At 36.9% G+C, this 26,420-nt stretch overlaps 2 long non-coding RNA genes across 2 annotated transcripts in view; one reads left to right on the top strand and one right to left on the bottom strand.

Moving 5' to 3' along the window:
- Positions 1–26,420, bottom strand: part of LOC137220771 (uncharacterized) — a 256,549-nt gene that overhangs the window by 90,836 nt on the left and 139,293 nt on the right. The window lies entirely within an intron of this gene.
- LOC137220770 (uncharacterized) lies at positions 18,616–22,570 on the top strand. The gene is made up of 2 exons (XR_010941788.1): positions 18,616–18,713; positions 22,279–22,570. It is a non-coding gene; the product is annotated as an uncharacterized lncRNA (long non-coding RNA).

Raw genomic sequence — 26,420 nt, 5'->3', positions numbered from 1 at the left:
AACTATTTATTTATTGACTTTATAGTCAGCTTTTCAACTCTTGTCTTTGGAACTCTGAACTCTATTCATGCACCTGCTACTTGTCAGTTTCTAACACAAAGACTTGATCCTCTTGAACTCTCTTGTTTGCCCCAGTTTGACCCTTTCCTATACACTGACTGGAGTATGATCATCCTTCTCCCCCAGCCCCATCCATCTGTGTGCTTTCAGGCTTCTGAGTGGGCCACATCTGCCAGCACAGCTTCCCAATGGAGCTTAAACTATCTGCCAGCAAGTGTTCTTCCACCACTAAACCAGAAGGTCCTTGAGACAAGGACTATGTCTTGTTCATACTTGTGTACTCAAGGCCCACAATAGTGCTTGAGAACATAATAATTTTCTGAAAAATGTTTTGTGTTAAGTGACAAAGAACAAATCAGGTTCCCAGCGAAGATACATGAGGAAGAAGGCTAAATGAAATTGATAGTGAGTCTGCATTTTTTGTTTGCTCTAGTAAGGAAGATGTATCTCCGCATGCATTGATATTCTCCTCTACAATCACACTCACCCTCTGCCTGCCTGACATGTAGATGGAATAGAAAAGCATATGTAAAGGGTTGTGGTAAGAGTCACACTCCCAGGGCTTCATTCCTTCTCTCAACCAGCACTTTTTAAGCACCAGCTACAATCAAAGAACGATCACAGTCTGTACATATCCAAAGAGGAATACCATTCTTATACTTCTTAAGGTCATAATCTGTTATGATTAACAGATATGTTAATAAAAGAATAATAATATTGAGTATTTTATTTATATGCCACCTCATTCTATAAAAACAATTTAGAAATTTTACAAAAATTTATATAATGCAGAAATATAAAATTAATAGTTGAGAAAGTTCAAAAAAAAGGAAAAATTTCACATACACACAGGCCATCCAGGACTCTGTATCTACAGGTGCTAGAAGTGTGTTACTAATTGGGCTATAAACTACCTATGACTAATACAGAGGAAAAAACATTCAGTTACAAGACTTGTGGTAAGAAACACAACTTGTCCTTATGTAGAGACCCATAAGTAATTTCCTTCTGTGTCTGTATGAGGGAAACATTGCAGAGATTTTCAAGTCAAGATGACATATTAAGTACACTTAAGGACTTAAGTCCTCACTTCCACTCCAATAACCAAACTACTAAATAAGACATATAAACTATACTTATTTTTATGTACATAATCGGGATGAAAGGAATAATGAGAAATACCCAGGTGTCAGAAATGAGTGCTTTTAGGCTGAGTTCTGGCAGCTCATGGTATAGGAGGCAGATCCTGGGAGTAAACAGAACCATGGGGTCTGTATTTCAACACCAACATGAGGATGAGAGTTAAGAGTTACACATCTCACCCCTGTGGTGAAAAACCACAGTTGGGCCTCCTGTGAGAGAACAGGACCTGGTAAGCAAACCATCCACTCAAGCCATGGTTGGAAATAATTTCCTATGGAATTCCAGAATCTTGGATCTGTGTCATATGATTGCCTAGTTACACTATCTTAATCCAAAAAACCCAGAGCCAAAACACAAATGTAAGAACTTGCCCAGGGACAGTGAAAGCCCCTAGGTAAAGCTGCAAGGGGAAATGTCCACAATCCAGGGTATACATGAGGGAGCTCAGAGAAAGGACGATGCTCCAGGAAAATGAACTCACAGACAAGGGTGACACAACACATGAGAATGTCTGGATCCCAAAACCAGACAACACATATAACTCACAGCAAAGAAATAATATGACAATGAGCAATAGATTTTAAAATGAGTACTTTTAAAGTCTTCAAAGATATGAAGAAATTGTTTTTGTGAAACAAACCCAGAAAATTATAAAATAGTAAGTTGATATTAAAAGCTCAATAGAAGAATTAAATACTATATTAAAGCAATTAAAAAGAGAATTAATATATTTGAAGAGAAACCTAAGGACATTTTCCAGAATGAAAGAGAAAAATTAATTGAGTTGACAAAAAATTTTTCTTTTTAATTAAGAGACATGAAAGAGAGTATGAGAAGATCCAAAACACATCTAAGAAGCATTCCAGAAAAAGAGGGTAAATTTGGGAAGCAGCAACATTCAAAAAGATAATAGTTGAAAATATTCAGAAGTGAAGAAAGATGTGGAGAGCTTGTGATCTAGAGCTCAAGCTCATTCTTCTCCATTCTTTGATCAAAGAATAAAACTTTCCTTTGCTTCTGTACTGAACTTGTTCTCATTCTACTGGCATGAAGGACACTAGGCAGAAGGATCCTTGTTTGGGCCCAACTCAAAAAGCTCTGCAAAGGTACCTAGAATAAGGGGCTGTCAGGACTGGAAGTTCTAGTCCTCTTTCTTCCTGTCCTACAAAACCACCTCTAAGCTCGGGAGAGTGGCCAAGATGGCAGAGTAGAAGGACCCTAAGATCACCTCCTCTCACAAGCACACCAAAATCACAACAATCTGCACAAGAGTCATCATTGAAAAAGACTGAAATCTACCAGAGAAGATCCTCTACAACTAAAGACATAAAGACAGAACCAAAATGAGACTGTAGGAGGGGCGGACTCGCGGTATAATTAAATCCCATACCCCCCCAGGTGGGCAACCCACAAACTGGAGAATAATTATATTACAGAGTTTCTCCCACAGGCGTGAGAATTCTGAGCCCCACATCAGGCCCCCATCCTGGGGGTCCAGCACTGGAAAGAGAAGACCGCAGAACATTTGTCTTTGAAGGCCAGCGGAGCTTGACCGCAGGAGCTCCACATGACTGGGGGAAATAGAGACTTCACTCTTAAAGGGCACACACAAAATCTCATGTGCACTGTGACCAAGGGCAAAAGCAGTAATCTGATAGGATCCTATCCTTCTGAAACTATTCCAAAAAATTGCAGAGGAAGGAAAACTCTGAAACTTATTCTCTGAGGCCACCATCACCCTGATAACAAAACCAGACAAAGATACCACAAAAAAAGAAAATTACAGGCCAATATTACTGATGAACACAGATGCAAAAATCTTCAACGAAATACTAGCAAACTGACTCCAACAATACATTAAAAGGATCATACACTGTGACCAAGTGGGATTTATCCCAGGGATGCAAGGATTTTTCAATATGTGCAAATCAATCAATGTGATACACCACATCAACAAATTGAAGAATAAAATACCAGGACTTCCCTGGTAGTCCAGTGGTAAAGAATCTGCCTTACAATGTAGGGGACACAGGTTTGATTCCTGGTCAGGGAACTAAGATTCCACATGTCTCAGTGCAAATAAGCCCATGCGCCACAACTACTGAGTTCACATACCTCAACTAGAGAGGCTGTGTGCCACAAACTACAGAGCCCACGTGTTATGGAAACCGTGCACCACAACTACAGAGCCCATGCGCCCTAGAGCCTGTGCGCCGCAACTAGAGAAGAGAAAAACCCGCACACCACAACTAGAGAGAAGCCCACGTGCCTCAACAAAAGACTCCACACGCCTCAAGGAAGATCCCACGTGCTGCAACTAAGACCCAATGCAGCCAAAAATAAATAAAGCTTAAAAAATATTTTTAAACTATATGATCATCTCAATAGAGGCAGAAAAAGCTTTTGATAAAATTCAACATCCATTTATGATAAAAACTCTTCAGAAAGTGGGCACAGAGGAAACCTACTTCAACATAATAAAGGCCATACATGACAAACCCACAGTTAACATCACACTCAACTATAAAAAGCTAAAGCATTTCCTCTAAGATCAGGAACAAGACAAGGATGCCCACTCTTGCCACTTTTATTCAACATAGTTTTGGAAGTTCTAGCCCCAGCAATCAGAGGAGAAAAAGGAATAAAAGGCATCCAAATTGGAAAAGAAGAAGTAAAACTGCCACTGTTTGTAGATGACATGATGTTATACATAGAAAATCCTAAAGATGCTATCAGAAAATTACTAGAGCTCATCAATGAATTCAGTAAAGTTGCTGGATACAAAATTAATATACAGAAATCTGCTGCATTTCTATACTGACAATGAACTATCAGAAAGAGAAATTAAGGAAACAATCCCATTTACCATCGCATCAAAAAGAATAAAATACCTAGGAATAAACTTACCTAAGGAGATAAAAGACCTGTACTATGAAAACTGTAAGACACTGATGAAAGAAATTGAAGATGACACAGATGGAAAGATATACAGTGTTCTTGGATTGGAAGGATCAACATTGTTAAAATGACCATATTACCCAAGGCAATCTACAGATTCAATGCAATCCCTATCAAATTACCAATGGCATTTTTCACAGAACTAGGACAAAAATTTTTTAAATTTGTATGGAAATACCAAAGACCTTGAATAGCCAAAACAATCCTGAGAAAGAAGAATGAAGCTGGAGGAATCACACTCCCTGACTTCAGACTATACTACAAAGCTACAGTCATCAAAACAGTATGGTACTGGCACAAAAACAGAAATATAGATCAATGGAACGGTATAGAAAGCCCAGAAATAAACCCATACACTTATGGGCAATTAATCTATGACAAAGAAGGCAAGAATATACAATGGAGAAAAGGCAGTCTCTTCAATAAGTGGTGCTGGGAAAACTGGACAGCTACATATAAAAGAAGGAAATTAGAACATTCTCTAACACCATATACAAACATAAACTCAAAATGGATTAAAGACCTAAATATGAAACTGGATACTATAAAACTTCTAGAGGAAAACATTGGCAGAACACTTTTTTACATAAATTGCAGCAATATATTTTTGGATCTGTCTCCTAGAGTAATAGAAATAAAATAAAAAATAAACAAATGGGACAATTAAATTTAAAGCTTTTGCACAGCAAAGGAAACCAATAAACAAAACAAAAAGGCAACCTTCAGACTGGGAGAAAATATTTGCAAACAATGCTACTGAAAGTGATTAAGTTCCAAAATATGCAAACAGCTCATACAGCTTAATATCAAAAAAACAAACAACCCAATCAAAAAGTGGGCAAAACACCTATATAGATATTTCTCCAAAGAAGACATACAGATGGACAACACGCACATGAAAAGGTGTGCAACATCACTGATTATTAGAGAAATGCAAGTCAAAACTACAATGAGGTATCACCTCACACCAGTCAGAATGGCCATCATTAAAAAGTGTACAAATAAGAAACACCGGAGAGGGTGTGGAGAAAAAGAAACCCTCCTACACTATTGGTGGCAATGTAAATTGGTGCAGTCACTATGGAGAACAGTATGGAGTTTCCTTAAAAAACTAAAAATAGAGTTACCATATGATCCTGCAATCCCACTCTTGGGCATATATACAGAGAAAATTTTAATTTCAAAAGATACATGCACCCAAATGTACACAGCAGCACTATTTACAGTAGCCAAAACATGGAAACAACATAAATGTCCATCAACAGATGAATGGGTAAAGAAGATGTGGTACATGTACATAATGGACTATTACTCAGCCATAAAAATAATGTAATAATGCCATTTGCAGCAACATGGATGGACATAGAGATTATCATATTAAGTGAAGTAAGTCAAACAGAGAAAGACAAATATCATATGATATAACTTACATGTGGAATCTTAAAAAAATGATACAAAGGAATTTATTTAAAAAATGGAAATAGAATCGCAGACATAGAAAACAAACTTATGGTTACCAAAGGAGATAGTGGGGAGGGGGAGATAAATTAGGAGTTTGGGATTAACATATACATACTACTATATATAAAATAGATAACCAACAAGGACCTACTGTATAGCACAGGGAACTATATTCAATATCTTGTAATAATCAATAATGTAAAAGAATCTGAAAAAGAATATATATTGGGTTCACCAAAAAGTTCATTCAGGTTTTTCCATAACACCTTACGGAAAAAACCTGAATGAACTTTTTGGCCTACCCAATGTATATATGTATGTATATATAACTGAATCACTTTGCTGTATACTTCAAACTAACACAGCATTGCAAATTAACTACACTTCAATAAAAACACCAAACAAAAAAGATGTGAGTCTTCATTTTTAAAATGCCAATTAAGTACACTGACATACAGTGTAGTGATATTGCAGAATATCAAAGTTAAAGAGAAATCTTCAATTTCCCAGACAGGACAAAAAGAGATTGCTTCCAAAGAATAACACTGGGGGCAAGGGGTGTGGGGGGGCAGGTTTACAGACAAATTGTATATATGAGAAACGAAAGGGGTAACATCATATATAATTGTGATTTGACAAAATAATATAGGTACTTTACCAATTTAATGTCAACAAATTTCAAAATTTGTTAAAATGGGAAAATTTCTAGGAAATGTTGAATTACCAATATTGAACCATAAGGGATTTTTAAAATCTCAGTGGATCAATACACATTAAAGAAATTGAACAAGCAGTTTACTCCTTCTCACAAAGCCAGAACAATACACCTTTATCAAGCTTAAAGCATAGATAATCCCTATCTTATATAAATTCTTCCAGATAATGCAAAAAAAATTATCTAATCCATTTTATGACATTAGTAAATTTATGCTGAACCAAGACAGAGTACCAGAAAATAAAATTATAAAGAAATCTCCACGTATGACATGAATGAAAAACTTTAAATAAAATATTAGCTAAGGCAGTCTAACTTCATGTCTAAATATATATATAGCTTTATGTAACAAAATACACTATGATCAAGTAGGCTTGGCCGTATAGTTCATCATTAGAAAACTTATCAAGTTAAATACATTAGGGAAAATAGAGATTTTAAAAGTCACAAGAAAAGCATAAAGAACAAAACATATACATTTGGTGACACCAAAATTTTAAAAGATCATCTCAATAGATTTTTTTAAATACTTGATAAAAAATCAACAATACGCATTCATGATTCAAACAATGAAAAAACCCCAGCAAAGTAGTGATAGAAGAGAACTTCTATAAGGGAACTTTCAAAAACTAACAGCAAGTATCTTATGTAATGACAAACTTTAGAAGCATCCTCCTGAAAGCAAGAATAAGGAGATATTTTTCATTATGTAATAAAATTTGTGTGCAGAATTGTTTGTTTCCTACTTCATACAAGGAAAATATCAGATGGGTTAGGGAACTAAATGTGGAAATTAACACTGCAAACCTATTTAAAAGACAACATGAGTTTCAGATGGGAAGGTTTTCTTAAGCAAGTTACAAAAAAAGTCATAAAGGAAAGATAAACATATTCGACTAAATAAAATATACAATGGCTAAACATCAAAATATACTCTAACTTACTCCATACGTTCATTCATGTAAATTTTAAGAGCAGGCAAAACTAGTCTATGGTGATTGAAATCAGAATAGTGGTTACCTTTGAGGAAGGGATGGGTGGGTAATAATTGGAGAGGTTTATAGCAGGGGGCCTCTGAGTGCTGGTGAAGTTTTTTCTTCCAATCTGGTTGATGATTCCACTTTTTGCAAAGACATCAGGCTGTACATATGTGTGCACTTTTCTGTATGTATATTAACTAAATTTAAAATTTTAAGTAAACACAGATATCTAAACATGATTAAAATGCAGTGTTTGAGGGTATTGGATTAGATATCAAAGAAACTGAGTATCCAGAATATATATTTTTGTAAAAACTCACAAAATCAAATTAAAATAATGTACCAATTTTTTTAACCTATAGCACTGATAAGAACTTTTAAGAACTCGAATATCAAGAGTTAACAAAGAAGTGGCGAAAACTGCATTCTCATACAAAATCAGTGAAAAAATAAACTAGTTTAAACATACTGAAGAACAATTTAGCATCGTTTCTATACAAATTGAAAGTTCATATACCTTACAACTCAATAACTCCACTTTTGCATATGCATCATAGAGCAGTATTTTTCAAACTGCATGCTGTGATTCATGAGGGGGTTCTTCAATCAACTTCATGTTTTATAACCAGGTTTTTTTATCATGAAGTGTAAAAACAATAAAACATTTGGAATAAATACCAAAATGCTATACATGGAAAGCTGCCAGCCCAAGACATGCTCTTCACTGAACCAAATGAAGAAACAAAAGAGTCAAGTTTTCCATAAAACCAATCTGATAATTTAATATTTTAAATTCTGAGATTGTCCTTACAACTTTTTTTTACTACAGAAAAGCTCTTTCTATTGTAAATTATGATGACCAAATATTAATGGTGGCTGTTTTTTAATGTTTGCATCTGGCAAAAGTAAAAGTTGGCAAACCCGTGTGTATCCCCAACTTTTTGTTTTTTCTGAAATTTCACTGATCTCTGACATCCCAAAGTCTGGGTGTCACTATTCTACTCCATACCACAGCAGTTCCGAGCAGATCAAAGTCACAGACTGAACCTTTCACACTGTAACTACTGAACTAATCACTCATTCTTTAACACATTCAGTGAATGGATGTTGAGGGGACTGAGGCATAAAGGTCAGTTAGCTTGATTTAATTCCACAGTAAGGTCTTTAAAAATGTGTGCCATTGTTCACAAGGGCATGGCAATGGAGGTGGATGGATTATTACAAATCCATCATGATGTGAAAAACAATCCAGTGGATGGGTCAAAAGCTTCATCTTTATTTGAATATGATAGCATATGAGTGCAGTGCTAGTGATCTAAATAAGCAAGAATGTTGAGGATCAAAAAACAGTGAAGGTCTAGAGCCCACTCGAAGTTGCTCACTGGAGTGCTTGTGACAAACAGAAATGGAAAGAGGTTGGATTCTGAGATGGAATTTACCAGAGCTTTCTTAATCTGACAGTAGAATGAAATAACATTTGATGGGACACAAATGGTAAAAACATGCTAAAAATATTCTAATTTCATCTATAATATTTTCTGTTCATTTAAACTACTTTAAAGAGTTTTATATGGTATTTTAGAGTTGAGCTTATCATATTTCTAGCATGAAAAATACATCCTTTTATTTACTCTACATTTATGATTTTCAAGTAGTCCTATAGTTCCTGTGTATAATTTCTGCTGTTTGTAAATCCTACACTTTAGGAAGTGTCAAATACTGCTAATTCCCTAAAGTCTCCTGAATCTATAAACTAGAGATTCCAAATTTGAATGCTTTTAGGGACTAAGCAATAACATAAACGTGTGAAGTGACAATTTGGAGTAATGAGGACTTAGTGAACAGATTCATGTCTTTTTGTTCTACATGGATTTTGAAAACATGTAGAAACTTAACAGGAGTGTTAAAGAGAGTATCAGTGAGCAATTAGCAAAAACTCTAAGGAAGAAGGGGAGAGAAACTGAGATGGTCCTTTAGAAATGAAGGTCCTGCTTTCTATAACTTAGGGCTCCAGTCAAGGGTACAGTCAAATCTCAGGGAAGGTATAGCAGCCTCCATAAACACAAAGCTCAGGTTGCCTCAGTAGTCCAGTGCTAATATCATGCTAATACCATACTTTCATGCTAATACCATGACCAATAATGACCAAACTTTGTTTTTAACCAACTGCACTTCTTTTCTTACACCTTATTTTTGCCTGAGAAAACCTGTTCATTCTTTAGCATTAGCTAAGAGAAGACTACCCTAAACTTGAATCATTAAAAAATAAATCACTAATTTCATTCTTTTACATGTAGCTGTCCAGTTTTCCCAGCACCACTTACTGAGGAGGCTATCTTTGCTCCATTGTATATTCTGGCCTCCTTTGTCATAGATTAGGTGATCAGAGGTGTGTGGGTTTATCTCTGGGCTTTCCATCCTGCTCCATTGATCTATATTTCTGTTTTTGTGGCAGTACCATACTGTCTTGATTACTGTATCTTTGTAGTAGAGTTTGAAGTCAAGGAGCTTGATTCCTCCAGCTCCATTTTTGTTTCTCAAGATTGCATTTGCTATTCGAGGTCTTTTGTGTTTCCATACAAATTGTAAATTTTTTTTTCTAGTTCTGTGAAAAATGCCATTGGTAATTTGATAGGTATTGCATTGAATCTGCCGAACACCAAACACAAAAATAAATTCAAAATGGATTAAAGACCTAAATTTAAGGTCAGGCACTATAAAGCTCTTAGAGGAAACATAGGCAGAACACTCTTTGACATAAATCATAGCAAGATCTTTTTTAACCCACCTCCTAGAGTAATGAGGATAAAAACAGAAATAAACAAATGGGACCTAATTAAACTTAAAAGCTTTTGCACAGCAAAGGAAACCATAAACAAGATGAAAATACAACCCTCAGAATGGAAGAAAATATTTGCAAATGAAGCAACTGACAAAGGATTAATCTCTAAAACATACAAACAGCTCATGCAGCTCAATATCAAAAAAAACAAACAACCCAATCAAAAAATGGGCGGAAGACCTAAACAGACATTTCTCCAAAGAAGACATACAGATGGCCAACAAACACATGAAAAGATGCTCACCATCATAATTATTAGAGAAATGCAAATCAAAACTTCAATGAGGTATCACCTCACACCAATCAGAATGGCCATCATCAAAAAATCTACAAACAATAAATGATGGAGAGTGTGTGGAGAGAAGGGAACCCTCATGCATTCTTGGTGGGAATGTAAATTGATAACAGCCACTATGGAGAACAGTATGGAGGTTCCTTTAAAAACTTAAAACAGAACTACCATATGACCCTGCCATCCAACTACTGGGCATATACCCAGAGAAAACCATAATTCAAAAAGGCACATGCACCCCAATGTTCACTGCAGCACTATTTACAATAGCCAGAACATGGAAGCAATCTAAATGTCCATCAACAGAGGAATGGATAAAGAAGATGTGGTACATATATACAATGGAATATTATTCAGCCATAAAAAGAAACGAAATTGAGTCATTTGTAGAGACATGGATGGACCTAGAGACTGTCATACAGAGTGAAGTAAGTCAGAAAGAGAAAAACAAATATTGTATATTAACACATATATGTGGAATCTGAACAAATTGGTATAGATAATCTTATTTACAAAGCAGAAATAGAGACACAGATGAACAAATGTATGGATATCAAGGGGGAAGGGGGGTGGGATGAATTGGGAGACTGGGTCTGACATATATACACTATTGATACTATGTATAAAATAGATAATAAGAACCTACTGTATAGCACAGGGAACTCTACTCAGTGCTCTGTGGTGACCTAAATGAGAAGGAAATTCAAAAAAGAGGGGATATATGTATACGTATAGCTGATTCACTTCGCTGTACAGTATAAACTAACACAATATTGTAAAGCAACTATACTCCAATTAAAAATAAATAAATAGGGCTTTCCTAGTGGTGCAGTGGTTGAGAGTCCGCCTGCCGATGCAGGGGACACGGGTTCGTGCCCTGGTCTGGGAAGATCCCACATGCCGCGGAGCGGCTGGGCCCGTGAGCCATGGCCGCTGAGCCTGCATGTCCGGAGCCTGTGCTGCGCAACAGGAGAGGCTACAACAGTGAGAGGCCTGCATACCGCAAAAAAAACCCAACAAAACCCAAAAAAGAACAACAACAAAAAATAAATAAATAAAAAGAAATCACTGATATGGTAAATGAGCCAATGAAAAGTAATCCACATAATAAAACTGATGTACTCAGAACATTCCTCACATTTTCCAATCCTCAACCCTGATATCTACGCTGCTGAAAAATCAGTATCACAGAAGACATTGTCAAGTACTTTTTCTTTTCTTCTTTAATAGATGTTTCCCTAAATACTCAGTGAACGTGTCAGAGAGTGACCGCATCTCAGAGGAACTCTCTGAAGCAGAATCTATAACCCTTATACCAAAATATCATTCCACCAAGAAAACACAGAACAAGAGATGTTTAAAATGGATCATCAAAACCCAGTTCAGAATAAGAGGAAACAAAGAGAGCAATTTGAGAATTGAAGGCAGTCAATTAAACAAGACTGAACTTCTTCCCTGTGGCTCTGTCCATAAATGTATTTTAGGGCTTTCTAACAGGCCGTGCTGTTTTCATAGCTGAATTTATTACAGATGTTTCTATGGCACCTTACTCAAATTCACAAGTTTCATATAGTCTGTACTCAAGACCAAAAGCTAGTGAGCTTGACAAAGAAGAAAACGTAGAATGAAGTGATACATGATGGAAAAATAGAAAATTACAGTAAGAAGTGACTCTACTGGTTCAACTCCCTCATTTTATAGAAACAGAAACTGAGCCCTTGGTAGTGACATGCTCAAATAAGGTGAGTGGCAATCTTGTTCATTTTCTACTACTCTATCTCCATTGGTAAAGGCTTTTTAAAAAATTCTTTCAAAGTATTATTAATGCATATAGGAAAGCAAATTAAACAAATGTACATTTTAAAAAACAATAATAATAAAGCAAGAACTTGTGTAAGCACTACCCATGTAAAGAACTAAAACACTGCCAGTCCCTTGGAAACCCTCGCATGCCCCTCCTAATTGCACCCTCTTCCTTCCCTGAAAAGGAAACTAGTCCCTCACTTTAGTGACAACTGTTCACTTGCTTTACTTTATACTCTTACTACTTAGGTACTGTATCCCTAAACAATATATTTTTAGTTTTGTTTATTTAGTGGGATCACATCATTATACGTAAATTTTTATTTCTGACATTTTTCATTCAATGTATATTTGTAAGATTCAACTAAGTTGATGTGTAAAGCTATAATTTGTTCATTTTTTTGCTGTTTAATATTCCATTATGTGAGCATGTCATATTTTATTAATCTTACGGGTATATATCTGTACAGAGTACAATTTCTATGCTGTAGAGTGTGCACATAGTCTACTTAGAACACTTTCAGCAGGAAAAAATATGTAACTCTAATTTAAAATGGCTTAAGCAATAAGAACATTTACTGTTTTGCATAGTAAGAAATCAAGGCATAGGTAAAGTCCAGTGTTACCTGTTTCAGTGGCTCAACAACGTCATCAAGGACCCAGGCAATTCCATCTCCTGCTCTGATCCTTAATATCTCTCTCACTTTGTTCTCAGGCTAGGTCTTTCATAATCACAAGGTAGCTACAATAGCTTCAGACACCATATCCAATCATGATCACATCCAGAGGAAAAAGAGGCCATCTTCTCCAATGTTTCTCTCTTAAGTGTAACATAACCTTTCCCTGAAGCCCCCAGCAAACTTTCTCTCACCTCATCGGTAAGAATTACATCACTTGCCCCACCTAAATCAATCACTGGATAGGGAAATAAAACTCATCTAAGCCAATCAAGGTGTTCAATACACACTCAGAGGCTGGTGACAGGCCCTGTCCCTGAGCACCTAGCCATAGGAATGAGGTTGTATGCTTGATCTTTTTTCCCTTAAATTTTGCTATCATTAAACATAATGATATATTTGTTTATGGTAGAAAATGAAACTTTAAATCTATAGAAAAGCATAATAGAATAGAATAATATTATAGAATAATAGAATAGAATAATAAACCCCATCCCATGAAACCAGCTCTCAGCTTCACAATTAACTCATGCCCCATCTCCTTGCATCTATATCCCATCCATCTCCCCATTCTCTCCCCAGATTATTCTGAAATAAATCCAGCTGTCATGTTACTTCATCTGTAACTACATCAGTATATGCCTTTAAAAGATAAAGACTCTTTTAAAAAACAAAGCCCCAATACAATTATCACATCTTTAAAAAAAGTTTCCTAAGTCAACAAATATCCTGTTAGTATTCAAACATTTCCAATTATCTCATAAATATGTATCTGTGTGTAGTCTGTGTGTGTGTGTCTGTGTGTCTGTGTGTGTATTTACAGTTTGTTTGAGATCCAAATAAGGCCGAAACATTCCAACTGATTGATATATCTCCTAAGCAGGACCAGGTATTCTTGAAAAAAAGTCAGGGTTTTCTAAATGAGAAGGATGGGCATTTAAGGAAATGTGAGCACAGGCTGGAGCCCCCAAACTAACAGGCCTCAACCAGGCTCTGAAAGGTCTTCCTAAAAGACTCATGGACCATGGTCAGTGGCCACACCTAGAAATGTGCAGGTTACAATCTAGAAGACCTCTGTCACTCAAAGGGCAAGAAATATTAAGGATCCAGATTTCTTAGGAAAAGCATATCACAAAGAAATGAGCATCATTAAAAGTTGGGTGGGGAAGAGCATGAAATTAATGCTAATGTCACTGCAGCAAGAATTTGTTTTTAAGAAACCAACCATTAGCAAAAGATTAATAAAGATGGCAAAAGACTAGAAATTTATAATTCCCTGGCAAATGACCCTATTGATTAAATAAAAAGTATAAAAGATAATGACTTCAACTCACCACTTCTTTGTAGTCAATTTTGCTTTTAATCTACACTTAGTTTTAAAAATTAGGTTGTAAGTATTTGAAATGATTGGTATTGAATTTGAAATTGTGATTTTTAAAAAAATGTGGAGTTGAGATAAACTGCTAACAGAAGAAATGATATAGTGCTAATAAGATTTTATGGTATTCTTTATTAATAACTCTCTGGATTCTAAAAATGATTTGTAGTAACAAAGTAAAATATATAGACTTGATAAGATTGGAAAAACATCAAAGCAGAATAAAGGCAAAATTCAAGAAATGAGAGAAGGAAAGGAGATTAATTAAGCAGAAAACATGGGCTAAAAGAAGGGATTGACTATTTTTTTTAAATAATAAAACTTTTTAAAGTTTGCTGTCCTCCTGGGACTTCCCTGATGGTCCAGCAGTTAAGACACTGCGCTCCCAATGCAGGGGGCCGGGGTTTGATCCCTGGTAAGGGTACTAGATCCCGCATGCCACAACTAAGGGCCTGCATGCCGCAACTGAAAGATCCTGCATGCTACAACTAAGACCTGGCTCAGCCAAATCAATAAATAAATATTTTAAAAATAAATAAAGTTTGCTGTCCTATGTCTCCACTTTTCCAACATATTTTGTTTCTGTCTGACAGTCACAAGTCAGAGATAGTAGTTCAATGAGCAGAAAAAAATGTTTACTATCAGCACAGCTTCTCCAGGAGTCGGGCATGGCAGGATGTGCTGAATGGACTAGGACAGTGCTTCTCTACGAGGGAAATCTAGCCCCCCAGGGGACATTTGGCAATGTATGGAGACATTTTGGCTACGTTTGTAGCAATAAGGGAGAGGTACTATTGTCAACTAGTGGGTAGAGGCCAATGCTGCTGCTAAACATTCTACAATGCACACAATGCTCCCCTTTCCCCCAGTAAAGAATTATTCAGCACAAAATGTCAATAGGACCAGGTTAAGAATCCCAGATCTAGTGGATGGAGATGCAGAATAATTCCAAGGCACCAGCCCACCATGCATCATTAACATATACAGAAGGACTTCTCTCTCCTTTGTCCAATAAATTCTTTCTCTACAATTTTCTTTCCTCGTTATTACCTTCACCACAATCAAAATGCATGCTTTAACATCTCACTTCTAGTTTACTGAAAGCTCCCAAATGATCTCCTGGCCCACTTTAGTTCATAAGCTCACAGTTGTCCGACTAATATTTTTTCTGACATTGTAATTCACCCCTTTCACCTAAAGAATGGCAATGGCTTCTGTTTTCCTATGATGTCAAAGCTAAAGTCCTCATCCTGACACCAGACTCATCACCCATTAATGGCTAATTCTTCACTTTTGTAATCTCACCTTAAATCCCCATAGCTCCTCCAGCCAAGACATCTTTCTCCTTTTACTTCCTTCACCTTATTCAACCCGCCTCCTGGTTGTCTCTTGCTGCTTTGGTAAAGAATAATTCTGGGGCTTCCCTGGTGGCGCAGTAGTTGAGAGTCCGCCTGCCGATGCAGGGGACATGGGTTCTTGCCCTGGTCTGGGAAGATCCCACATGCCGCGGAGCGGCTGGGCCCGTAAGCCATGGCCACTGAGCCTGCGCAACCAGAGCCTGTGCTATGCAACGGGAGAGAGGTCACAACAGTGAGAGGCCCGCGTACCGCAAAAAAAAAAAAAAAAAAAAGAATAATTCTGAAAAACCCAACTGCCTTTTAGTTGTTTCCACTGTGATAAGTGGGACAATAGCAGAATCTACTACAAAATTCATGTACTTAAAAGAATTAAGTATGTTCCTTCTAATATTCTATGTCAGGAAACTGTTTTCAACATTAAAGGTTGAAACAAAAAAACATTTTCAGGCAAAAACAATGTCAACTAATTGAAACTGAGTCCCCCTAAAACCAAGTTCCCCTGACAAGTTTATGATTAACTTCTCTATCCAAAACTTTATTCTCCTTCTTGTCCTGCCCCCTGCTCCTCTCAGGACTGGGGAGTATCAAAGGAAAGGGGGAACTGAAACCAAGCAGGACCCTGTGGGGCCCTCCAGAGTACAAAAGCCTCACTGTGTCCCCTGTTTGTTGTTTGTAGAAAAGGGCTTTAGTCTCCTAGGCCTCCCCTGAGTTCCAAAGAGCAGACTTAAGTAATTACTAATTAGGTAAGTGAGGGAATGCAGAAACAAAGGAAAAGCAGTTAAGCAAGAAAAGTAATGACAATAGTTCAGTGATAAAACAGAGTCCTAGTTCCTCCTCAAGGATATACATAACAATTTGATGCATATCTTTGAGTCATTCTGCAAGAACCAAGACCCACAACTAGGTAGAGGATGGTGACTACATGCTGAGCACAAACACATAGAGCCTAGACTGGTTGGAACTAGAAGGTTGATGATTAAGATTCCTGAAACACCACCCTGTTACTTTACCACCAACCAATCAGAAGAAAGTCATGCCTCCTGCAACCCTCACCTCAAATGTTGCCTTTAAAAATCCTCCCTGGAAACCATAGAGGAGTTTGGGTCTTTTGAGTGTGAGCTAACTGTACTCCTTGCTTGGTGCCTGCAATAAACACTGTAATTTCCTTCACCACAACCTGGTGTCAGTAGGTTGGTTTTGCTGCAACGTGGGCCAGGTAGACACAAGTATGGTTTAGTAACATAATCATAATTTTTCCATTTTCCACTCCTCTAATTAATGGAGATTTTCTTTCATGAAAATCTTGGTTTGGAAGCAAGGAAAATTAGGGAGATATCATTCACATCTTTTTTTAAAATTTGGGGTTTTTTAACTTTTAAAAAAGGTACTGCAGGGAGAAATTTTTTAATATACTGAAACCTACTGACTCAAAAAATAAGATTAAAATAAAATACGAAAATTGAGTTTACATTTTTCCACTAAACTCTACTGCAGAAGAGAATTACTCCCTTATTTCTGATAATGCTAAGTCAATATTTATAGTACAGAAATTGAAAACGTTCAGTCTGAATAAAAGAAACATGGGCACTATTTAAAAATATTTAAGAAGTTGTTACACAGAAAGGGGAATAGATAAACTTTCAAAGTTGCTCACAAGGACAAAAGCAGAACAAATAGGAGGCAGTTGCCAGGAGTGAGATTTTGGCTCAATATAAGGACAAAGACCTGCCGCCACTTGATTTTGAAGGACCTTCAGCAATGTTTCAAGACCATCACTTCAGTTAGGAAAATGTGCCCTAATCAAAAACTGATGGCCTTGTCTTCAGCATTCTCTCCTTGACGTTTTATGTACACTACACATGCAGCCCCATTACTTCATATCCTTGGTTACTCAGACCCCTGGGTGTCAGTTTCTCTCAGCATCTGGGCAGCCACCAGTCTCACACACCATATTTAGATGTAATTATGTTGCTTCTTTGCTCATCTGCAGGAGTCCCCTGCTGTGTCCAAAACAAAGTCATAACCACTTAGCATGATTTTCAAGGCCCTTCACAATCGGCAGGCCACCATCAACCTACTCCCCCACCCCAGTGGATAAGTAAATATTTTGATGTAAAATAGGTCAATTTTTTTCAAATTTATTGTTATTTAGAAAAAAGATTTTAACGGAGTTAAAGGACTGAGTTGGTGAAATGTCATAGATAGAAAATGCATCCATATAGTATAAAGGAATTTAACAAAGTCTCTGTAAGACCTTTGTAGTCAAGTTAGAGAAATGTGAACCAGATACTAGGATATTTAGGAGAATCTATAACTAGAAAAGTGACCATCAAGGACTAACTAATTAGGCTGGATAATTACCAGCCTAAAAAGAGATTTCCAGTGGTGGATCACAGAATGCTGTTTGTCCAACAACATGTTTAAAAATATGGAACTCACGTTCATCACATTTACAGATCATGATGCTGAGAGGGAAAGCAAATAAAGTAAATGGCAGAAACAGGACACAAAAAGCCAGGAAGCCGGGATGCTGGATGGAACAAAAGAAGATGAAATTCAACCAGTTCAAAAACCAAACTACAAAAGTACAAGACAGGAAGACAGTGATATTGCAGAACCATTTGTGGAAAAGGCATAAATATTTTACTCAATTGCAAACTTAATATAAGTCAACATGTGACTCTCTCTCCAAAACGAAACTAATATGACCTTGAGTTGTATTAATAGACATACAGTAGCTATAATAAAGGAGATAAATGTTCCTCTGTCCTCTACAACCTAAATACAAAGGAACTGGTGATATTTAGCCTGAAGAAAGACGGTGGATTGATTGCTCTCTTTAAATATTTAAAGAGGTGTCATGTAGAAGCAGCCCTCAGAAGTCTGACATACAATGGGTAAAATATATGAGGAGATAAATTTGGATTCTTCTTCCTAACAGTGCAAACATCCATGGGAGGGAATAAAGCCTCTATTACCAGACTGGACATTTTATACATGCTGTAGGTTGGATTCAAGTCCTGGAGAAGTGACTGGAGTGAATGAGGTAGGTATTTTGAACTCTGAGATTCTACAACTTGGAGTAACTCACAAAGCTGGGGGTCACTGGGTAAAGCTGTAATGGTGGTGGATTGGGCAAGGTGGGGATTAGTGAAGGAAAATTGCTCCATCCTCAAAAAGTGTGAAGCAGAACTCTGGCTGTCTCTCAACAAATTTTACTAGAGATGAATTTCACTTCCACACTCATTTGGAATAAAATTTAACAGAATTATAGAGAAAATTCTCTTTCCATTGTATACTTTATAAAAACTTTAAAATGTTTTCCCTTCCTAAACCTGATCTGCAAACTCTCTTTTCTAAACTGTGTACAATGTAGATTTTCCAGGAGTAATTTTTCAACTGTAATAAGTAAAAGCCTAACAACAAGTTGTAGAATAAATCTGTTCCTCGGAACTAAAATGTGTGGTTCTAAATTTATTTTTTTGTTTGAATTTATTTTGTGTTCCCAAGACATCATAAACCTATCTGCCCACATACATGGGTCTCCTCTTCTTACACCAATGTCAAAATGATGGTTTCGGTCTGAGTGCTTTAGTTCTCAACATCAGTGACAGGCATTTGGCCAACATTCCTTCGGGATTTACCTGTGCCGGTTTTGTATCAACAATCCACGGACATGTTCATTCTCTCTGGCTCCTAGGGACTTCCTGGCCTCTAGTCTGCATTTATTTTCCATTCCTACCACTTCACTATGCATTTTTTGAGGCAGTAGATAAGTCTAGAAATCTTGCTGGCCAGATCTCTTATAGCTTCATTTGCCTGCTTTTCCTTTCTCTTGAGGTGGTGGTTCTCACATTTAGAGTGCTTCCTAATTACCTGGACAGCTGGTTAAAAAATATGGATTTCAAGATCCCATCCTCAGCTGTTCTCATTTAACAGCTGCCTTGAGAGGGGTACACCATTTTTAACAAACCCCAATTCTCCTAGAAGGTTTTTTTTTTAAAATTTTTTACACAGGAGGTCAACAGATTACACACTGAGAAACAATCTCTAAAGGATTCTAAATTGGAATGAAGAGATGTACTATGTGGTCTTTTTCTCATCAGACCTGAGGAAATTTGTTGATGGCCTACATTTTTACAACGATTGGTTAAAAGATATCTCCCTCATCCAAGAAGAGACGGCAATAAATGTAGTTTCATGAATATCTGCTATTCAAATGGTGATCTGTGCAGAGCTTTTTAGAAATACCCCACTCCACACCTACTGCAGAATCAGAACCTGAACTCTAACAGGATATCTGGGCAATTTATATCAACACTAAGATTTGAGAAGCAACTGTGCTAGAGCACATGAAAAAGTGACAAGCAACGTAAGTCATCATACCAGGATTAGATTCAGCTTCAAACAACACAGACCCAAAATAACAGTAGCTTAAACAAGAAAGTTTCTCTCACACATAAAAGTCCATCTATAGATTAATTAGGGCATATACTGTAACTTTGTTCCATGTGGTCCTCAAGGATCCAGGCTCCTTCTAGATCAGACTGTCGTGTTTTGCTATGCAGAATGTGCACTGCACAACTCTAGGACGCCTTTCATATAATAATCAAAACAGATTTGTGAATTGATTATGACAGTTTTCCTGCATCTGGCAATAAAGGGCTTATAGAATGGATGTTTTTTCCTTAATCACAAAAACGTGCTCTTCTGGGCTGATGGCAGAACAGCGTCTAGCTTTCTGCTTACCATCCTTTTGTCCTCCTGCTAAGCTAGATTTCCAGATGTCACATTCACTTTTCAAGCAGAATCCTGGAGGATGGGGCAAAAAGTATGCACCAGCTATCTAGTGCTACTAAATTTATCTGGTGCTGCTACAGTCTTAGCATACATCCCACTGATCAGGCAGGGTACCAGGGATACCCTTTAGCTGCAAAGGAGGCTGGAAAATGTAATCTTTATTCTGGGTAGCCATATGCCCAGCTTAAAAGTCTATTATGAAGAAGAATGGGAAAATCGGTATGAAAAACAACTAGGAATCATATATTTGGGGACAAAGCCATGTAATTCTGAGATTTCTATAGCAAAATAGTCTGCTCTTTCGGAACCTTCTCCACTCAACTAGACGAGTCTAGTTCAAAGTTGAGTCTCTCCAAACTGCCACATTTGATATAGCAACTTCAGCAATGTTTGACCATGTCTCAGTTTTCTTTCCTTTGTCCTGGAGGAGCAGGGGTAGGAAAGTGGTTAGGAGTGAGGCTAGACAGAGTAGCAGAAATGCAGGTGCCAGTTCTGAGGTATAGAGGAAATAATAAAAAGAAAGTAGAAGCTGTCATCAAAGAAAAACTAGCAAACAAGGTGACCTAATACTGGCTCTTAGGGAGTTAAGCTACAGCTTCTTCAACGCTTGTGCTCAAGGCAAGGATTGTCCTAAAGGCAGGAGAGATTGAGTGTGTTAATGGAGGGGTCACCACTCTGGGAAGCAGGTCCAGCTCCAGAATTCATGCAAAATAAAAATGCAGGGTAATTTGTTCAAAAAGAAGGGAGAAGATGCAGTTAAAATATAAAGCTGTTTCCTTTAAAAATATTTTATTATTTATAAAATGTAATAGGGGTGGTAATAATATATGAATAAACAATAACTTACAAATTATACAAAAAATAATACTTTGGTACATAATTTTATAATAAGTAATATTTTATTAATGTAATCTCTTGATTGATCACAAGATTTGTTGGATCATTTTTCTGCAAATTCATTTACCAGGTCATCACAATACTTCATTTTCAATTGATATAAACTAAAGTCACATAAATTGTTCCTGGCAAATAAAAGATAGCAAGTAATTTTTTACAGTATTTAATTGTGAGAAGGCTCTTTCAGCTTACATAACTGTTACTAGAGCTATTAAGAGTATTTCATAGACTGTGTCAAAATTGGGATAAATTTCTGATAAACTATTTTGAAATATAAAGTTTAGTATATCTAGAACCAATGATTCTTGCAAAACTTTTTTAAACAATTTAATTCCTCATAGAAATTCGTTTCATGCATCTGAATTTAATTATAAACGTAAATTAGTACAATGGCATTTAAGTATTTCCTCTAAGAGTTCCTGAAATGGAGGTTGTACAAGAAACCAAAAGTGGCGTCATGAATTTGCAAATAATCCAGAACACTTGCTTATACATCCTATCATATTTTCAATTAAAAGGAAAAATAAATTTTACAATTGTCATCTTCATTAGTAATTGGTTCATCTGATGCTTCATATGAAAACAGTGTTCTTTTCCATCCAATGGGACAATCTTTACATTTTATTTGTATTTCTAAGCCTGTGGCTATTGATACTGAGCAGGGCCCTGTGGGGCTCCTGGGCACAAAGCCTTTCTGTGTTCCCCATTTCTTTGATTACAGAAAATAGCCTTCATTCAGCCTCCATGACCTTCCCTGAGTTCCAACGGGCAGATTCAGGCAGTTGTTAATTAGGGAACAGAGGGGATTCGAGACCAGGGAGAAACAGTCAAGAGAAACAATAGTGCAACCTTGGGGCAAGGTGCTGGTTCCCTATCAAAGGATACATACAACAATGTCTTTACCTGTTTTGCAGATACTGAAACCCCCTCCAGGTGGGAGAAGTTAACTGTTAATGATGGTATGCTGCCCACAAACGTGTAGAGCCCGGACCAGTTGGAACCTGAAGGTTGACGATGCTGACTCCTACTTACCTCACTACCAACCCATCAGAAGAATGTCCACAAGCTGATCATGTCCTCTTTGAACCATTACTATAAAACTTCTCACTATCCTCTCCAAGGGGGGAACACATAGTTTTTCAGGGCAGGAGCCCACTGTATTGCCCTTTGCCTGGCAAAGTAATAAAGCTATCCTTTTCTACTTCACCCCAAACTCTTGTTTTCGAAATTCGATTCTGCACCAGCGTACAGAGAAGCTGAGCTTTTGGCATAACTATTTGCTTTACAATGTTGCAGCAGCTTTCAAACCCAGGGATTCTAAACTCTTTGAAAAAATAATAATAATTCCCTAATATGCTTTATTGCAAGGTCCATATGTACACTTTTATTTTGCAGATATTTATTAGCAAAATTTACTTAACTGCTGGCAGTTCCTATACCAGCGCTCAGTCCAGAGAATTAATAGTTGTGCTAAAGCCCTAGGGACAAGGTCCCAAGACAACAGCCAAGCCAGGGTCATAGCCCCATCTCAGTACTACAGCCTTCCCAAGGCTGCGCTACTGGCTGTCACCACTGCCAACCTAGACTGGGTCCTGGCCCCAGTGGCTCCCTCCAGGTCTCACATCACCCTAGACTGTCCCAGGACCAAGAGTGCATACAGGGCAACGCTTGGTGCACACACTGCTGCCCACTGCCCGTGCGTATAACACAGTGATTTTAAATTTTCAAACATTACACTCTGTTTAAAGTTATTATAAAATAGTGGCTATATTCCCTGTGCTGTACAATATATTCTTATAGCTTATTCATTTTATACGTGGAAGTTTGTACCTCTTAATTCCCTACCCCTGTCTTGTCCCTCTCCCCACTGGTAACCACTAGTTTGTTCTCTTTATCTGTGAGTCTGTTTCTGTTTTGTTATATTCATTCGTTTTATTTTTTAGATTCCACATAGAAGTGATAACATACAGTTTTTGTCTTTCTCTGTCTGACTTATTTCACTAACCATGATACCCACCAGGTCCATCTATGTTGTGGTAAATTGCAGAATTTCATTGGTTTTTTTTTTTGGCTGAGTAATATTCCTGTGTGTGTATAGATATATATACACCACATCTTATTTACCACTTCATCTGTTGATGGACACTTAGGTTGCTTCCATACCTTGGCAATTGTCAATAATGCTGCTATGAACACTGGGGTGCATGTATCTTTTCAAATTAGTGTTTTTGTTTTCTTTGGATATATACCCAGGAGTAGAACTGCTCGAGCTTATGGTAGTTCTATTTTTAGGTTCTTGAGGAACCTCCATACTGTTTTCCAAAGTGGCTGCACCAATTTACATTCCCACCAACAGTGTACCAAGGTTGCCTTTTCTCCACATCCTTGCCAACATTTTTATCAGTGGTCTTTTTGATGATAGCCATTCTGACAGGTGTGAGGTAATTTCTCATTGTGGTTTTGATTTGCATTTCTCTGATGATTTGCAATATTGAGCACCTTTCATTTCTTTTCACAAGCCTAAATCAAAGTCCTAAGTCTTGAATCCTTCATTTGTGTTTAGTAAAAAAGGCATATTTGTAAATTATTTAGTGTATATTTACATTTAATTTCTCCTTTTTCTATCCAAGTTACCAGGCTTAATGCTATTTATCTGCCCCTAATTTGCTATAAAGCAAATTGTTTCTGAAATACTTCCCCAAATCACATATACATATATATATGTATGCGCTCTATTTCAGTTCTCTATCACTGAACATTTTCCCAATGCTCTGAGTACTACCTACATTTATAGGCTGTAGGCCAACAAGAATTGAGACACATACTGAAAAAACCCTTACCTGAGTCTGTTGCCTTGCTTTCCTATAGCTAGTATGTTCTGTATGGCTTCCTCTTTCCCCAGTCTTTATTTCTACCAATTATTTTGGCTCTGGCCAAGATTTTTACTCTTATTGGCTCACAAAATGTTTGAAAGTGATAGAGTTGGACTTTCCCAAAGAAAGCAAGGAAAATATCATGTTTTATGCTGTATTTATACAAGTTGTAGGGCAACTGATGTTACCCTCAAAGAAAGAGATGTGGAAACATAGGGTGAAGCTAGGCAGACAATTCAGGAATTGGTGGAAATTCAGTGACATTAGAATGGCATCATAAACATCTCTGTAGTTTGGGATAATTGACCTGCCATTGTTGGAAAAACACCTCGAATAAAACCGGCCCTGCAGTAGTCTTGACTTCACGTCATTTGAAGAGAATGGAAGATGTACTGTCAACATAAAGTGCCAGGAATTCATAGTGTTGACAGCTGTTCTGCAACAACCTTATGTGACATTGCTAGCAGTCCTATTTCCCAAAACACATCCTCCTTGCCAAACAGTGTGCGCATACATCATACAACAGCATCTTTATATAAAGCTCATCATTATAAGAACTACTGCTATTTAATTTAATCTAATATTAAAATAATTACTCAGCTAACATGAGTTCACTATATTTAAATTCATTTTCCACTTAAATTGCATTTTCAAGATTATCGTATACCTATAAAATAATAGTTGGCAACATCATCTTTATCAAAACCAAGAACCTATAATGTTTAAGGCACTGGAGAGACACAAAGGTAGGATATATTGTCTCAGCTCTCAAGGAGTTTACAATCCAGTTTGAGGAAAAGGAAAGTATCAGTGAGCATTTACTGAGAACAAAGGCTACGTGAGTGCTGAGGATAGAAAGGATGCCCTGGTAATTAGGAAAAGATACAGAAGGCAAGTGGAACTTGAGCTGGATGCTAGTAAGGATTGGACCTCCATAAGGGGAGAGACTGGTGACAGTCCCAATCCAGAGGTGTGGAGGAAGGAACACAAATAAAGTTTAGGAAGTTGTGTGAAGCACATGAATTAACTGAAGAGCTTATATAGGCAGTAGTGAGGATGATTGCAATACTTGGGAACTGGTTGGTTGCTTATGATAGAAACTCAACTTGAACTAGTTGAATCAAAAAGAGGAAATCAGAATAGCAGAGTGTCTTACACAATTCAAGAATAGATATCAGGCACAGAACCTGGGAACAACTGGAACCAAGGACTCTTGTCTGTCTTCCTGTTCCTCTGGGCTCATGTTTCATCTTCTCTTCTACTCTGCAGACCAAACTATATGGTAAGAAACATGGATGCCAACACTGCCCCAGTACACATCTTACAGCCTCAGCAATTCAGAGAGAGGGAGAATAGGCTTTGTTCCCAGTTCTAAAATCCCTGAGAAAGACACTGACTGGCTAGGGTATATGACCAGTAGATCTGGAAGCCTAAGGATTAATGTAAGGGAAGCAGGGTCGTTTAGGAAGTGATGAAGTTCTAAGAAAAGTGTTTGAAAAATAAAATGGTTATATACTAAAAATATATACACGTTACATATAGAAACAATATCCATAAACATAGACGTTCACACTGAAAACTAAAAACGCCACATTTTGTGTTCCTTAACTTGGAATTAAAAATGCTAAAAAAACTCACCTCAAAATGCTAACCTGAAATAGATTTGATTCATTCCTGTTATTCTTCCCTAAAATAATTAATTTCACCTGCAACTATTAGAATGCAATGCATTTATCTTAAGGACTCACCGCTGCTTTGTATTCTATGCCAGTGTTTCATCAAATGCACATTCCATCCTCTTGCTTTTCTGTCTTTAAGTTAGGCAGCATATAGAACTGTTTTACAAATTAAGCTGCTTTTTCTTCTAGTTGAAACCTTTTTTTAATGATAATTGAGTGGAACTAAGCTAACCCCGAAGTATAGATTAACTATGTTATATCATGATTTTACGGTACATATTATGTTTTGAGGCCTAAGATTTTACTAATTTCATATAATAAACTGTATTATAAGGAATCATTACTGCCTTCATTCAGAAAAAATTGTATAACAGCTTCTGACTTAAATAGGAGCTCTGAATATTTCAATATTATAGTGAAAAGTGTAGTTAGAAGCATGATAGAAAAACTGGTATTTGTTTTATGGCATCCTTGACACTTTAAGAAATGCAGATTCTAGTCTTA

The sequence above is a fragment of the Pseudorca crassidens genome, chromosome 3 (genome assembly GCF_039906515.1).
Source record: "Pseudorca crassidens isolate mPseCra1 chromosome 3, mPseCra1.hap1, whole genome shotgun sequence".
NCBI lineage: Eukaryota > Metazoa > Chordata > Mammalia > Artiodactyla > Delphinidae > Pseudorca > Pseudorca crassidens.
This window is presented reverse-complemented; position numbering and strand designations above follow the sequence as displayed.